Here is an 8,789-nt window from a genome sequence, read left to right on the forward strand (position 1 = left end):
ATCACCACCACCACTCCAACTCTACACAAAGTTAACATCACCACCACCACTCCACACAAAGTCAACATCACCACTCCACACAAAGTCAACATCATCACCATCAACATCACCACCACTCCACACAAAGTCAACATCATCACCATCAACATCATCACCACCACTCCACACAAAGTCAACATCACCATCACCACTCCACACAAAGTCAACATCATCACCATCAACATCACCACCACTACTCCACACAAAGTCAACATCATCACCATCAACATCACAACCACCACTCCACACAAAGTCAACATCATCACCATCAACATCACCACCACTACTCCACACAAAGTCAACATCACCACCATCAACATCACCACCACCACTCCACACAAAGTCAACATCATCACCATCAACATCACCACCACCACTCCACACAAAGTCAACATCACCATCACCACTCCACACAAAGTCAACATCATCACCATCAACATCACCACCACCACTCCACACAAAGTCAACATCATCACCATCAACATCACCACCACCACTCCACACAAAGTCAACATCACCATCACCACTCCACACAAAGTCAACATCATCACCATCAACATCACCACCACTACTCCACACAAAGTCAACATCACCACCATCAACATCACCACCACCACTCCACACAAAGTCAACATCATCACCATCAACATCACCACCACCACTCCACACAAAGTCAACATCATCACCATCAACATCACCACCACTACTCCACACAAAGTCTACATCACCACCATCAACATCACCACCACCACTCCACACAAAGTCAACATCATCACCATCAACATCACCACCACTCCAACTCTACACGAAGTCAACATCATCACCATCAACATCACCACCACCACTCCACACAAAGTTAACATCATCACCATCAACATCACCACCACCACTCAACACAAAGTAAAACATCATTACCATCAACATCACCACCACCACTCCACACAAAGTCAACATCATCACCATCAACATGTCCACCACCCCTCCAACTCTACACAAAGTCAACATCATCACCATCAACATCACCACCACCACTCTACAAAAAGTCAACATCATCAACATCACCACCACCACCTCAACTCTACACAAAGTCAACATCATCACCATCAACATCACCACTCCACACAAAGTCAACATCATCACCATCAACATCACCACCAGCACCACTCCACACAAAGTCAACATTATCACCATCACCACCACCACTCCACACAAAGTCAACATTATCAACATCACCACCACCACTCCACACAAAGTCAACATCATCACCATCAACATCACCACCACCACCACTCCACACAAAGTCAACATCATCACCATCAACATCACCACTCCACATAAAGTCAACATCATCACCATCAACATCACCACCACCACTCTACACAAAGTCAACATCATCACCATCAACATCACCACCACCACTTCAACTCTACACAAAGTCAACATCATCACCATCAACATCACCACTCCACACAAAGTCAACATCATCACCATCAACATCACCACCACTCCACACAAAGTCAACATCATCACCATAAACATCACCACCACCACTCCACACAAAGTCAACATCATCACCATCAACATCACCACCACCACTCCAACTCTACACAAAGTTAACATCACCACCACCACTCCACACAAAGTCAACATCACCACTCCACACAAAGTCAACATCATCACCATCAACATCACCACCACTCCACACAAAGTCAACATCATCACCATCAACATCATCACCACCACTCCACACAAAGTCAACATCACCATCACCACTCCACACAAAGTCAACATCATCACCATCAACATCACCACCACTACTCCACACAAAGTCAACATCATCACCATCAACATCACAACCACCACTCCACACAAAGTCAACATCATCACCATCAACATCACCACCACTACTCCACACAAAGTCAACATCACCACCATCAACATCACCTCCACCACTCCACACAAAGTCAACATCATCACCATCAACATCACCACCACCACTCCACACAAAGTCAACATCACCATCACCACTCCACACAAAGTCAACATCATCACCATCAACATCACCACCACTACTCCACACAAAGTCAACATCACCACCATCAACATCACCACCACCACTCCACACAAAGTCAACATCATCACCATCAACATCACCACCACTACTCCACACAAAGTCAACATCATCACCATCAACATCACCACCACCACTCCACACAAAGTCAACATCATCACCATCAACATCACCACCACTACTCCACACAAAGTCAACATCACCACCATCAACATCACCACCACCACTCCACACAAAGTCAACATCATCACCATCAACATCACCACCACTCCAACTCTACACGAAGTCAACATCATCACCATCAACATCACCACCACCACTCCACACAAAGTTAACATCATCACCATCAACATCACCACCACCACTCAACACAAAGTTAACATCATTACCATCAACATCACCACCACCACTCCACACAAAGTCAACATCATCACCATCAACATGTCCACCACCCCTCCAACTCTACACAAAGTCAACATCATCACCATCAACATCACCACCAACACTCTAAAAAAAGTCAACATCATCAACATCACCACCACCACCTCAACTCTACACAAAGTCAACATCATCACCATCAACATCACCACTCCACACAAAGTCAACATCATCACCATCAACATCACCACCACCACTCCACACAAAGTCAACATTATCAACATCACCACCACCACTCCACACAAATTCAACATTATCAACATCACCACCACCACTCCACACAAAGTCAACATCATCACCATCAACATCACCAAAACCACCACTCCACACAAAGTCAACATCATCACCATCAACATCACCACTCCACACAAAGTCAACATCATCACCATCAACATCACCACCACCACTCCACACAAAGTCAACATCATCACCATCAACATCACCACTCCACACAAAGTCAACATCATCACCATCAACATCACCACCACCACTCTACACAAAGTCAACATCATCACCATCAACATCACCACCACCACTTCAACTCTACACAAAGTCAACATCATCACCATCAACATCACCACTCCACACAAAGTCAACATCATCACCATCAACATCACCACCACTCCACACAAAGTCAACATCATCACCATAAACATCACCACCACCACTCCACACAAAGTGAACATCATCACCATCAACATCACCACCACCACTCCAACTCTACACAAAGTTAACATCACCACCACCACTCCACACAAAGTCAACATCACCACCACCACTCCACACGAAGTCAACATCATCACCATCAACATCACCACCACTCCACACAAAGTCAACATCATCACCATCAACATCATCACCACCACTCCACACAAAGTCAACATCACCATCACCACTCCACACAAAGTCAACATCATCACCATCAACATTACCACCACTACTCCACACAAAGTCAAATTCATCACCATCAACATCACAACCACCACTCCACACAAAGTCAACATCATCACCATCAACATCACCACCACCACTCCACACAAAGTCAACATCATCACCATCAACATCACCACTCCACACAAAGTCAACATCATCACCATCAACATCACCACCACCACTCTACACAAAGTCAACATCATCACCATCAACATCACCACCACCACTTCAACTCTACACAAAGTCAACATCATCACCATCAACATCACCACTCCACACAAAGTCAACATCATCACCATCAACATCACCACCACTCCACACAAAGTCAACATCATCACCATAAACATCACCACCACCACTCCACACAAAGTGAACATCATCACCATCAACATCACCACCACCACTCCAACTCTACACAAAGTTAACATCACCACCACCACTCCACACAAAGTCAACATCACCACCACCACTCCACACGAAGTCAACATCATCACCATCAACATCACCACCACTCCACACAAAGTCAACATCATCACCATCAACATCATCACCACCACTCCACACAAAGTCAACATCACCATCACCACTCCACACAAAGTCAACATCATCACCATCAACATTACCACCACTACTCCACACAAAGTCAAATTCATCACCATCAACATCACAACCACCACTCCACACAAAGTCAACATCATCACCATCAACATCACCACCACTACTCCACACAAAGTCAACATCACCACCATCAACATCACCACCACCACTCCACACAAAGTCAACATCATCACCATCAACATCACCACCACCACTCCACACAAAGTCAACATTATCAACATCACCACCACCACTCCACACAAAGTCAACATCATCACCATCAACATCACCAAAACCACCACTCCACACAAAGTCAACATCATCACCATCAACATCACCACTCCACACAAAGTCAACATCATCACCATCAACATCACCACCACCACTCCACACAAAGTCAACATCATCACCATCAACATCACCACTCCACACAAAGTCAACATCATCACCATCAACATCACCACCACCACTCTACACAAAGTCAACATCATCACCATCAACATCACCACCACCACTTCAACTCTACACAAAGTCAACATCATCACCATCAACATCACCACTCCACACAAAGTCAACATCATCACCATCAACATCACCACCACTCCACACAAAGTCAACATCATCACCATAAACATCACCACCACCACTCCACACAAAGTGAACATCATCACCATCAACATCACCACCACCACTCCAACTCTACACAAAGTTAACATCACCACCACCACTCCACACAAAGTCAACATCACCACCACCACTCCACACAAAGTCAACATCATCACCATCAACATCACCACCACTCCACACAAAGTCAACATCATCACCATCAACATCATCACCACCACTCCACACAAAGTCAACATCACCACTCCACACAAAGTCAACATCATCACCATCAACATGTCCACCACCCCTCCAACTCTACACAAAGTCAACATCATCACCATCAACATCACCACCACCACTCTACAAAAAGTCAACATCAACATCACCACCACCACCTCAACTCTACACAAAGTCAACATCATCACCATCAACATCACCACTCCACACAAAGTCAACATCATCACCATCAACATCACCACCACCACTCCACACAAAGTCAACATTATCAACATCACCACCACCACTCCACACAAATTCAACATTATCAACATCACCACCACCACTCCACACAAAGTCAACATCATCACCATCAACATCACCAAAACCACCACTCCACACAAAGTCAACATCATCACCATCAACATCACCACTCCACACAAAGTCAACATCATCACCATCAACATCACCACCACTACTCCACACAAAGTCAACATCATCACCATCAACATCACCACCACCACTCCACACAAAGTCAACATCATCACCATCAACATCACCACCACTACTCCACACAAAGTCAACATCATCACCATCAACATCACCACCACCACTCCACACAAAGTCAACATCATCACCATCAACATCACCACCACTACTCCACACAAAGTCAACATCACCACCATCAACATCACCACCACCACTCCACACAAAGTCAACATCATCACCATCAACATCACCACCACTCCAACTCTACACGAAGTCAACATCATCACCATCAACATCACCACCACCACTCCACACAAAGTTAACATCATCACCATCAAGATCACCACCATCACTCAACACAAAGTTAACATCATTACCATCAACATCACCACCACCACTCCACACAAAGTCAACATCATCACCATCAACATGTCCACCACCCCTCCAACTCTACACAAAGTCAACATCATCACCATCAACATCACCACCACCACTCTACAAAAAGTCAACATCATCAACATCACCACCACCACCTCAACTCTACACAAAGTCAACATCATCACCATCAACATCACCACTCCACACAAAGTCAACATCATCACCATCAACATCACCACCACCACTCCACACAAAGTCAACATTATCAACATCACCACCACCACTCCACACAAATTCAACATTATCAACATCACCACCACCACTCCACACAAAGTCAACATCATCACCATCAACATCACCAAAACCACCACTCCACACAAAGTCAACATCATCACCATCAACATCACCACTCCATACAAAGTCAACATCATCACCATCAACATCACCACCACCACTCTACACAAAGTCAACATCATCACCATCAACATCACCACCACCACTTCAACTCTACACAAAGTCAACATCATCACCATCAACATCACCACTCCACACAAAGTCAACATCATCACCATCAACATCACCACCACCACCACTCCACACAAAGTCAACATCATCACCATAAACATCACCACCACCACTCCACACAAAGTCAACATCATCACCATCAACATCACCACCACCACTCCAACTCTACACAAAGTTAACATCACCACCACCACTCCACACAAAGTCAACATCACCACCACCACTCCACACGAAGTCAACATCATCACCATCAACATCACCACCACTCCACACAAAGTCAACATCATCACCATCAACATCACCACCACCACTCCACACAACGTAAAGAAGACCACCTCCCACCAATGCAATTAGCAGAACCGTTTTCTTTTTATTACTTTTTTGTCTCCAATTTCCAGAACGAAGCTCACTCCCGAAACCTCGCGACTCCTGAACCCGAGCGAGCAATGCCGACGCCTAACTTGCTGTAGTTGTCTGTGTGTGGATATTTTTGCCATTGTCCCCCCCCCCAGCACCCCCTCGATCTCCCCTCACCCCCCATTCCTGCCTGGTATGAAGGAGGCCGTGGGTTCGATCCCGACCCAGAACGCCTGCTGTATATTTGGAGTTTGCGTGTCTCTCTTCATCTCTCATCATCACGGTGGCTAGGAGATGTTAACTACCTCGCCTGCTATGCAGGAGGTCGTGGGTTTGATCCTGACCCTAACACCTGCTGCTGCTATATATTTGTAGTCTGCGTCTCCCTCTCATCATCATCACAGTGGCTAGGATATGTTAACTACTTCGCCTGGTATACAGCAGGTCGTGGGTTTGATCTTGACCCTAACACCTGCTGCTGCTGTATATTTTTAGTCTGGGTCTCTCTCCTCACGGTGGTGATTGTGTGGGGTTTTTTTCCGGGTCTCCTAAGGATTTTTTCCCACCTCCACAATTCCAATTATTTCGGCTGAGGCAGTCTTAAAAAAAAAACAATGCAAGACATTATTTCGACGATGTTGATTATTATTTTCATCATCGATGATGATTATTATCGTCATCATCGTAAAAAAAATTCGCCTGTTGCATTGTTTCATCGCAAGCAATGACGACGTGTGGTGAATGCGAGACCTTGATGATGACACTCTTTGTGGTTCTTTCGGTAAAGCCACGTAGTTAGAAATACAATGGAAACAAATCTCGACGTTTCGATGGCACCGCGAGCGACCTTCATCAGGTGGTAAAAGCGCAGCAAGGAAAACAACTGCTGAAGTGGGCGAGAGAGCTGCCGTGGCAAGAGGTTATATAGGCAAGAAGGGGGGAGGAGCAAGGGGGGAGAGAGAGGAGGGAGGTGTGGGGTAGGGGGAGGGGCACTGCGTGAGCGCTAGGAGGAGTGAGGACGTGAGGCTGGGGGGGAGGGGGGAAGTGGGCGGGGCTAGAAGTGAATGGCTGGGAAAGCTGAGGGTGCGGCGGGGGGGAAATTAACTCGGAAAAATAGACAAGTACCCGGCAGATATGATGGATACAACCATAAACAGTTAAGGGTTTCGTATTCTTGGTTCTTTCGGTAAAGTCACGTAGAAGGGAAACAATGAAATAATAAAAATATAAAACTATTTCATTGTTTCCCTTCTACGTGGTGACTTTACCGAAAGAACCAAGAATATGAATCCCTGCAGTTACGAAAGCTTTAAATAAAAAAAAGTTAAGGGTTTACCTGGTTAATAACATCCTTCCAATGATTGCTCAATTTGTATCCATCTTCCCGGTTGAAGTTATGCCTGTGTTTTTATATGCGAATGGCTTCATGAACAAACCTTTGATAGTAGCCCAAAGGTTTTCAGAGTACCTTGGTCTCGGAAAAACACAATATCACACGAGCCCAAAGCGTTATAACAATGGTCAGCCATAACAATGGTATTGGTTCTGCCGTGTTTCAGATCTGCCTTGTGTTCGCGAACACGGTCCGAGACATGTCGTTTCGTTTCCCCGATGTAACTGCTGCCGCAGGTACAACTCAGTTTGTAGGTTCCAGGGTATTGCATGTCAGGAATGACCTCCTTCACAGATGAGATCAGATCACGGATTTTTGTGTACTGTATTGAATCGGACCTGGATCCTGTGTTTGTTTAAGATTTTGGAAATCTTTTTGGTAACGCCTGCTATGTATGGTACGTGATGGTTTTTATCTGCTTCTCAGTGGGTTGTTTCTCCATGGTTGGCGAAACAGCTTTGCGATTAATGCGGTCCGAGCACCCATTCATCTTGAGGGCCTGGTGTACGTGTTCCAGTTCACTGGCTAGGTGGTGTTGGTCGGAAATGCAGTGGGCCCTATTGTGTAGTGTTTTGATGAGGGAATTCTTCTGTGCCGAATGGTGGTGGGAATCAGGGTTTTTTTTTGTCTTGCTGTGGTTTTACCACCTGATGAAGATTGCTTGTGTTGCAATCGAAACGTCGTGTTTTATTTTATTTTATTTCTAGCTACTTGACTTTACCGAAAGAACCAAAGAGTATGGATTCC

This window comes from Petromyzon marinus, unplaced genomic scaffold (assembly GCF_048934315.1).
Source record: "Petromyzon marinus isolate PM22_M1 ecotype Great Lakes invasive population unplaced genomic scaffold, UKy_Petmar_22M1.pri1.0 PM_Scaffold_20, whole genome shotgun sequence".
NCBI lineage: Eukaryota > Metazoa > Chordata > Hyperoartia > Petromyzontiformes > Petromyzontidae > Petromyzon > Petromyzon marinus.